The sequence below is a fragment of the Dipodomys merriami genome, unplaced genomic scaffold (genome assembly GCF_024711535.1).
Source record: "Dipodomys merriami isolate MVZ:Mamm:240054 unplaced genomic scaffold, mDipMer1.0.p SCAF_24, whole genome shotgun sequence".
Classification (NCBI taxonomy): domain Eukaryota; kingdom Metazoa; phylum Chordata; class Mammalia; order Rodentia; family Heteromyidae; genus Dipodomys; species Dipodomys merriami.
The window spans coordinates 25776480-25786885 of NW_027203826.1; positions in this window are offsets into that span (position 1 = coordinate 25776480).

Consider the following 10406-nt stretch of genomic DNA (forward strand, 5'->3'; position numbering starts at 1 on the left):
CTCAAAAAAGTGGCACTGTGGCTCAAAGCGGTAGAGCACTATCCTTGAGCAAAAGAGCTCAAACCCTGAAAAAGAGCTCAGGCCCTGAGCTCAAACTCCACCATGGGCAAAAATATAATGCTAGGGCTGGAGGGAATTTTCTGCTTGGCAGAAAGTGGTGGGAGTGACAGGTGACAGGAAAGTCAGGAGTGTTGAGAAAGAGAAAGGAAGGAAGGAAGCCAGGCAGCTAGATGTGGTGATGCACCATGTTATCTCAGAAGCCTGAAGGCTGATGCAGGCGGATTCTGAGTTCAAAGCCATCCTGGCTACACAGGGCAACTTGATCGAGAGAGAGAGAAAGGGAGAGAGAGAAGAGAAAGTAACAATAAGAGACAAGGACAAAAATCTAGGTAGCACAAAGGAGAGCAAGAACCGTGCCAGGGTGCACTGAGCGTCTGTGCTGGTGGACGGAGTATCTGCTGTCACCTGTGTCCTTGTCTAGCCACACGCCCAGCTGGTGCTGCCCTGCAGCGTGGCCCAGCAGCGTGGCCCGGCAGCGTGGCCTGGCTCACGGCTGCCCACAGCTGCTCACAGCTGCGCACAGTCCTCCCATGCTCCTCCTGCCTGTGGGCTTCCAGATCCAGGTGGAGAAACAAAAGAGCCCTGGCCTCGTCATTTGTTATCACTGGATAGAAAGCGCCTCTCTGGACATTTGTCTTCTTACTATTTGAAATGTGTTTCTTTTGAGGCCTTCCCGTCGCAGGAGCAGTGTGAAGAAACGAAAGCAGCCGAAGGCCGGGCCAGGCTCCGAGGACAGAGCGGTCCTTGTCTCTGGGCTCTGAGGAAACAAAGAATAAATGTGCAGAACAGAGCTGGAGAAGCTGCAAAGGCTTTTCCTTGAATGCTTGCTCTGAGCAACACACACACTCCCTGAGGCCTCAGGGGTCCACCCCAGGCCACACGAGGATTTTCCAGGTGCCCAGCCCGCCGAGAGGCCCTGACCTCCACCAGCACCAGGCAGCCCAAGGCCTCCTCCCAGTGGGGAAGGGTGTGCGGATTAAGAGGGTGCCCTGGATCGCTGTTAGGCTCACCAGGCTTGCTTAGCCAGAAAGCACTTGCTCAGGGCCCCGTCAGCGTTACTGAGATTGGAGGGTGATTCATTTTAGCTCTTGCTGTGAAACTGACCCCCAAACAGGCCAGGATGAACCTCATTTGTGCTGCAAATCTTGTGGATTAAAAATAAATAAATAAAAAGCCCTCCCAGGCCTGAAACACAGGAAAGAACGAACCCAAGGAAAATCAGATCCACAAAAACCAAATTTGAACGGGTGTGAAATTCATGAAACCTTCATTGCAGCATTGTTCCAGAACCTTCTTCTGCTCAGGTGTTCCCTGTCCATCTCCTGGCCCTGATGTTTTCCCAGATGTACTTTACCATTACCTCCCTCCCGACCCCCTCCATGGGAGTTTAGGAGCCATGTGTCCCCCAGCTTTCTCTGCCATGCTAACCAAATCCCAACAAACACAAGCACACAGGAAAGCTCATTACCAAACTTTCCCTCCCCGCTACCCCGTGCGGGGGAAATCTCATCTGCTCACATGCATCTGTACATCAAAACTTCCTTGGCTATGACATTCCTGCAGTCAAGACAAAATGAACTCCAGCTTGCCTGGGACCAGATGAGGGCTGAAGGCCCCCTGAGATCCAGTCATACCTTTGGGTCTCCAGAGAATTGCCAGGCCCAAGCGAAGTCACTGATACCACCTCCTGATTTCCGAAGTGCATTCTCAATGATCCTTTGCCCATCTGCTGCTAAAAATATTTCTTTTTCCTTTTGGAAACAAACACTGACAGATAAGATACCAGCATATGAGAGGAAATGTCAAATCTGATTGAAAGCTGGCTCTGTCTGTGTTATCTAATGAACTGGCAGTAAAGTATAGTCAAAATCACACCCCACCCCCAGCTGAAGGATTTGACTCCCTTACAAGATGTGCTGCGAAGGTGTACCCCCAAAATGCCTACAAATATTACCCGATGTACACGTACTTCTTTTCTTTTGATTCCTTCCTTCCTACTTTCTGGCCTTTCTTCCCTTATTTCCTTCTGCCTCTTGCTTGCCTTTGAGGTGTTTTTCTTTTGACTTTAATGACAGAAAAAATATTTATTGGGAACCTATTCTGGTGATTCATGCTTTGCACATAGGATATTTTTCATCCTAACAGTGACTACAGGACTCCTTCTAATGATTTATTCTGAAAAAAAAAAAAGGTCAGGCTTCCAATAATGACTTTTTAATAGATTCTCACTAAATAGCAAAGGCAATTTATTCAATGAAATGTTTTCAGATGTCTAAGGGCTTAATGAGCAGGGCAAATAGATGAGAGACAGGAAAATTACATTATTTTCAACAAATATCAAAACCCGGGAAGTAAACTGAAAAAGCAGATCAGCCCTCCTATACTCTACTACTTTTTTAACGTTATTACAAAATTAGAAGATATGGGAGGAGCTATCTAACCCTGCCTTGTCCTTTATTTAATTATTTGGGGGATGGAGGGGGTTGCTGTTGCTTGGAGATAAGAGTCACAGGACTTTCTTGCCCAGGCTGGCTTCAAATGGAGATCCTTAGATCTCAGCCTCCTGAATCATTACCTTCTCCTTTAAAGTGATAGAAATCCAGAAACCCTTCATAGATGGGTATACAAAACAAAAACAACCAGTCAAAAGAAGTCCTGAAAGTTACCTGTGTCTTGAGTTGGCCTTTCCCATGTTATCCAGCCAGAACCATTGTCTGACGGCTGGGAGTTGCTAGACTCGCATGACCATATGTGTTTCCCCTTCCCAGAAAGAACAAAGCCAGCAAGGAACGGCTGCCATTTTGAATATCTAACACACCGATTCTTGCATGGACGGCAGAAAATATTTCTGCCTCCCTTTCAATTTCTTCCTATGTTAACCCTGTTATCCTTGCTAAATACTTGTATCTTGCAAGAGTCTCCTTTCTGTGAAACACACTGGAATGATTTTCATGATTGAATCTCAAAGACCTGAGATATCGCATGGAAATTGTTATTTGTCGGTGACAATCCGTCCAATATCTAAAAGCCTGATCTCCTTTCTATCCTTAACACTCCAAAAACGTGTTTTAATTAGGAATGTATGGAGTAGGTTTTGGGGTGGTCTGTAGAGAGCCTCTTCCTCCCTCCTCCCCCGCTTCACCCCCTAAGGGCCTCTGTCCACTGGCTGAGGTCCTGACCTTGGCTGCCTCATCTTCCCATCGCCCAGTCCTGTCCTCTGGCTCCTCCAGGCTCCCAGGCAGGATGGAGGCGTAGGAAGGGAAGCTTGTCCAGAAAAGAAGAGACGTGTCATTGCCCCATACTTCTCTGGAGGAATGCTGAGTTCCTTCAGGCTAACGATCTATGGAAGGAGACAATCACGCCAATGGAAACCAGCTGGCTTTGTTGATGGGATTCTGTGGAACCTTGAGGAATTAATCATCTATGTCCCTATCGGGCCCATTTCTGTCTTGACAGCCCCTGTTCTTACCCACCCCGTGCCGTGGGGGTGGCCTGAGATGCTTGCTCAGGAACCCCATGCTCCCCACAGCTTGGGGCTCCACAGGGGAGGAGCGGGCTGTGTTCTCCAGAAATTGTGTAGACTCTTCTCGCCATATTTCCCTGCCTGACAGTCCCTTCCTTTGTCACTTCTTCATATCTTCTTTCACAAAAGACTATGAAAATTAACCTTCAAATATACTTTCAGCCAAATAAACTTTTAAATGAAGCAAGCTAGGCTTTTTATTTTAAAAAAAAAAAAAAAAAAAAACAGCTCCTACGACGCATGTGCTGGGAAGCAAGGCTCTGCGGGGTGGGCATGCGCCCTGCTGTTCTCCAGGACGCTTCCCTCTGTCAGCTGCAGGCTGCTGAGCTCTTGCTCCATAGAAGAGGAACTGACCTGGTGGTAGTGCACTCCTGTAATCCTAGCGAGTTGAAAGGCTGAGATCCGAGGATTCTGGTTCCACACCAGCCTGGGCAGAAAAGTCCCTGTTCTCTTATCTCCAATTAAGCAGCAAAAAGCCACCAGTGGATCTGTGGCTCAAGTGGTAGAGTACCAGCCTTGAGCACAAAGACTAAAGGACAGTACCCAAGCTTTAAAGCCCAGTACTTCCACCACACACAACCATTAAAACAACAACAACATGAACAAATAGGAGAAGGGAGTTATTATATTCTCCACTTTTGACATGGCAGCTAAGATACAACAAGTCTATGTGATCTCTGCAAGTCACAAGTAATGGAGTTGGAGTGTGACCACCTGATTGGAAATCTGTATCTTTGCTGGGCTGTTCAGTTTGCACTGGGCTTTGGGGTCATCTGGGTTGGTGCAAGGCTGCTCTGTGGGTCAACGAATGGACCCCGGGACCCCACGGCCCTGCTTGTGAGCAGTGAGGAGAGTCACGTGAAGTGTAGCGGTGTGCACAGAACCTGCTAACTCTCATCCATTATCTGCACTTACATGTTCACTCATTCCGTGCATGAAACAGGCACTGAGTCACAAAGCTAGGAACTACATGTGTTTGCGAAGGGTTATTCTCATCCAAAAGTGTCTTCCAAGAGCCAGTATTTCTGCAGGGCCTTGTGATACGGCAGCATCTGTTAGGAATCTCAGAGGACAGCGGTGTGTTTTACCCTTCTTAAACGGGTGGCTAAACGGACCCTTGGTGTGGGAAGCGGCACAGGGTAGCATTTTTGCAGACATCCGCTGGGGTGACTCGGGCTGGTGGTCTGATTTTTAATACAGTGTTCCAGGGTATACAAGTAAATTGGTTTACTAGGATTTTTTATTCTTCTGTATTCTAGAAGGAAAAGAGAATCTAGAAACGAAGTGTTGTAGGGCTGAGAAGGAAGGAAGAGAAGGTACACCCAAGAAAGAGATTGAACTGCTCCCAACCTCCGGTTTCTAATCTCCAGAAGTCTCTAGAACATTGTAGGAAGTGCCGCATTGGGGGGACGCGTGTTGTCATTGGTGATGTGTTCAGGTACCTGTGGTGATGTGGTGGTAGTGGCTGTAATTTCCTATCCCACTTAGAATCACATCTTGACTAGAGGTAAATCTTGAAGTCTAGTATGGCCCCAATTTTCTTCCTTAAAATACGAATGAGAGTGCTGCACCACGTAGCATCTTACCACACCACCCAGCTTCCACTGCGTTCAGCCCTGACTCACGCAGGTGTTCCGCCCCTCAACCCCCGGCCCCTGCTCCGCCAGGACAGAGGAACACACATAGATTCTAAAGATTCTTCCTGTGGCAGTCTCACTCTGTAGAACAGATTGGCCTTCTATTCAACGACCTACTGCCTCAGCTTCCAGAGTTCTGGGATTATAGGCATGTACAACTAAGCCCAGATGGAATTCATGCTTTCTGTCTTAGGCAGTAACACTTCTGGGTCTTCCTTTTGCATTCTATTTGAGCTCATTTTGTTCTCTTGGAATCATGATGCTCACCCATCGAAACACATACAGGCTGTCAAGGAGGCCAGGGGCTGAATTTCACCTTTCTGGTACACAGCAAAGCACAGGACAGCGGAAGATCTTGTCCCACAGCACCTGCAAATGCTGCTGCCTAGCACGGATCGCATTTGTCTGCACAGCAGCCAGTTTGTGACCCCCTCATCAAGCGCCAATTACATCTGACTTGATATTGGGTGTGACTGGTTAGGCACTTAAATGATCTGTGAGGAACACCTTCCTCCTTTTCTTTGGCCAAAGAAGAACTGTGAATTGGAGAAGACATGACGACTCGCTGTCTGTGTGCAAACTCACCTGAGGGGTGGCAGGGGGGTCTGTTTTCTGAGCAAAGCTGGGGGGCTGGGGCCACTGACAAGCTCCCCCCTGATGCTATGCTTCTCTTTCTGTGCATTCCCAAGTAGTGGCACACAAGCTAGATGTCTGAGAAGCTTTGTTTTCTACAATTCAACAGAATTTCATGTGCAGGTTTTCTAGGCATGCCTTTTTAGTAGTACTGTTTATAGTTTTGCCAGGTAGGGGAGATGTCTGTTCATATCAACCATTCGCATTGGTTGCTGTGTCCTCAGTAAAACCATATGAAAATTTCATAACTTATTTACATATCAACAGCACATGCAGAGAGCCAGACAAATGGTAGCCAAGTGAATGCATACTCTTGTAGCCTTGTGAAGAATAGTGGATCTTTAAGTCTCCAACTTACTAGCCTACTGAAGGAATTCGGAAAGTATTTCAAGGTCACGTTTGGCATACTTGTCTCTCTCCATCCCAGAAATGGAGCTCATAAAGGTCGGACTAGAGTCCCCATTTCCATTGGATGTTCTGCAGTACTTGAAGAAAGTTGCAGATATTTTACGTGCCTCTGGCGCCCTCTAGTGACAGGGTGGACAATCTCCAGCCTCAGGAGCTTTCTTCCTAACTTCCTTCTCAGAGGCTAAGTACTTCCTTTGTAATTCAGAACACGAAAGTCAGCAGCAGGCAGCTTGGGGGTTACAAGATAGCATTCTTAAAAAGCAGCCTTGTGGGGGTGGGGATGGGGGGTGACGCAGGCAAAACATAAGAATTCTTCTCATCTGACTTATGTATCTGTTAACCCCTCTGTACATCACCTTTACAATAAACAAAATTAAAGCTTTTTTAAATTGGCCCAATTAGACTTTATAGCTGGAGTGACTTATTTTTTCAAGTTTTTTTAATTGTAAAGGTGATATACAGAGGAGTTAGTTACATAAGGCAGGTAATGAGTACATTTCTTTGTGAACAGTTTCACCCCTCCTTCATTTTCTCCCAGTCTTTCCCCTCCCTTTCCCCCACCCTCTTAAAAGCTTTTAAATTTTCACTTTTTTTTTAATTGTAAAAATACGATACAGAAGGGTTACAAGAGAAACTTCCCTGAAGAGGAAAGAAGGATGGCCAATAGAAACATGAAGAAATGCTCAACCTCTCTAGCCATAAAAGAAATGCAAATCAAAACAACAATGAGATACCACCTTACCCCAGTTAGATTGGCTATAATCAAGAACTCTAATAACAACAGATGCTGGAGGGGATGTGGTCAGAAGGCAGCCTTACTGCATTGTTGGTGGGAGTATAAACTTGTTCAACCACTTTGGAAAGCAGTATGGAGGTTCCTCAAAAGACTCCACATAAAGCTCCCCTATACCCAAATGATCACAAACAAGACCACACTAAAGCTACCAGCACAGCTATGTTTATTGCAGCATTATTTACCATAGCTGAGATATGGAACCAACCCAGATGCCCCTCAGTAGATGAATGGATCAAGAAAATGTGGTATATATACACAATGGAATTCTATGCCTCCATCAGAAAGAATGACATTGCTCCATTGGTTAGGAAATGGAAAGACTTGGAAAAAATTATATTAAGTGAAGTAAGCCAGTCCCAAAGAAACATAGGTCCCATGGTTTCCCTTATTTGCAATAACTAGTATATGTCTGAGTCAAGCAGAAAAGGTCAGATAAGTCGATGTTAGGGAAATGAACCCCAAGATAAGTATTCAAATGTTTTTTTCTTTCATGTGGTTGTTTCTAACATATTTATAAGATGATTTGTTGCTTTGTATGTCCTCCCCCACGGTATAACCCCTGCTTTCACTGAATTTGATGTTGGTATAATTTGTGAAGGGAATGGGAAAAGACAAATCATTTAAATAGGGATACAGGTAGACCCATTGCAACAATGAGATGTACAAGCCATTATGTTGAAAAACGAACTTTACAACTTTGGCTGGGGGGTAGGAGGATCGGGTATGGGGTGGGGGGAATAAGGGATGGGAGGGGAAACAGAGGAGGAGGCAACAATGCTTGATAAGAAATGTACTCATTATCTTGCATGTCCTCTTAACTCAGGAACAAGACAAGGATGTCCACTCTCTCCACTGCTCTTCAATCTAGTATTAGAATGCCTAGCTACAGCAAAAAGACAAGATGCAAACATAAAGGGGATCCAAATAGGGAAAGAAGAAGTAAAACTCTCCCTCTCTGCAGATGACATGATCTTGTATTTAAAGAATCCCATGGACTCCACTCCCAAATTACTCAAGCTGATTCAAAACTTTGGCAAAGTAGCAGGGTATAAAATTAACCCTCAAAATCAATGGCCTTTCTGTTTGCCAACAATGAGAAAAGCGTGGCTGAAATTAGGAAAGCAACTCCATTCATAATAACCTCACAAAAAATAAAAATACCTAGGAATTAACTTATCCAAAGAAGTGAAGGGCCTCTATGAGGAAAGCTTTAAAAACCTGAAAAAGGAAATCAAAACAGAACTTAGAAAGTGGCAAAAACTCCCATGCTCCTGGATTGGAAAGATTAACATCATGAAAATGGCAATACTTCCCAAGGCTATCTACAAATTCAGTGTGGTGCCTATCAATATTCCCACCTCATTCTTCAAGGAAATAGAAGAGGCAATCCAGAAATTCATATGGAACAATAAAAGACCCCGAATAGCAAAAACGATCCTTAACAGAAAGAACAGTGTCGGAGGAATATCAATACCAAATTTCAAACTCTACTACCAAGCCATAGTAATCAAAACAGCTTGGTACTGGCACAAGAACAGACCTCAGGACCAATGGGATAGAATTGAAACCCAGAAATGAATCTACAGACCTAGAGCCATCTAATCTTCTATAAGGGAGCTAAAAAAAATAGAATGGAAGAAAGACAGCCTCTTCAGTAAATGGTGCTGGCAAAAGTGGTTAACTACTTGTAGAAAACTAAAGCTAAATCCTTATATATCACCTTGCACCAGAATCAACTCCAAGTGGATCAAAGACCTCGGAGTCAAAGCAGACACTGAAAACATTACAGGATGGAATAGGAGAAACCCTAGGTCTCCTTGGCACAGGCCGAAATTTTCTTAATAGAGATCCAGAAACACAATAAATCAAAGAAAGGTTGGACAAATGGGATTGCATGAAATTGCAGAGCTTCTGCATGGCAAAGGACATAGCTAGCAAGATCAATAGAAAGCCCACGGATTGTCCATACAACGGACAAGGGTCTCATATCTAAAATATACTTGGAACTCAAAAAATTAAATCCCCCAACAACAAATCTTCAAAGAAACAACTGCCCAATACATAAGTGGGCTAAAGACTTAAAGAGAAACTTCTCACTTTTCTTTAAGAGAAAAAGGTGTCTTCTAACTTTCCCAGTGTCCATGCTGAGTTTTCCAAAGGTATCAGTGTCTGGCAGATAACAAAGCTCAAGCCACAGCATCTAGAAGAAGGTGAGGTACAGTTCGAGGTCTTCAAGTCTGCACAGGCGACTCAGGCCTGTAATCCTAGCTGCTCGGGAGCCTGAGGTCTAAGGGTCTTAGTTTGAAGCCAGCACAGGCAGCAAAGTCTGTGAGACTCTCATCTCCAATTCACCACCCAACACCGGAAATGGAGCTGTGGCTCTACTGACAGAGTGCCTACCCTTGAGTAAAAACAGCTCGGGGACTGTGCCCAGGCCCTGAGCTCAAGCCCCAGGACCAGTGTGCTGTCCCATGTGCACACACGCGTGCGCATACACACACACACACACACACACACACACACACACACAGTAGCAGTCCTCAAATATTCCACTACCTGCACCCAGGACAGCATATGTGTCCCCTCTAGTCTTGGCCAACCCCTTCCTGACCCCAAAGAGGATCCTCAGTACTCAGTGCCCTCTGTGTTGACCAGCACACTGACTTAGTCCTAAGCCACAATCGCAACGTCTTTCCTGACTCCTTCTCTAAGAGCCAACATTATTGCTAAGCCGCAAGCCTTCCATTCTGGACATCTTGCCTGAATCCTCATCTTAACTAACCTTTGGGGAGGCTCCCGATCGTCTCTCCCCCACTCATCCCTGCTATTTGCCCTCTACACTGCTACTTATTCTTCCAGAAAAACATACTTTCTCATCCAGATATCTTCATTGAAAATGACCCCGTCCTTTTCTTGGGCCTCTCTTCTCCTTTCTTTAGACACGATACACATGGAATGAGCCCTGTGCTCCCTCCTCTCTCCCTCCCAGCTGTGGGGAGGCCCCGGCTGCCCTCCAGGAAGCAGCCCACAAACTCTGGTGGCTCACACAACATAATGATCTTCAGTGAAGCTTCCAGTGGAAAGGAAACAATGCGAAACGCCATCCGACAGGTGCTAATAAGGTCCGTCTCCTGAAAACCCGACTCATCCAAGACGTCGATGCTGACCCATGAGCTGACCCGTCCTGCTCCGCGGGCTTGACTCCCTTAGATTCAAGAGTAACTGGATAGGGGTGTGTGTGCGGGGGAGCTTTCCTTACAACAGCCGCCCGGTTCCTATGCTCAGGAAGCAGCCTGACCGGTCATCTCCAGTCTAGCTCAAGCAGATGTCCCCATAAAGGCTGTGCCCA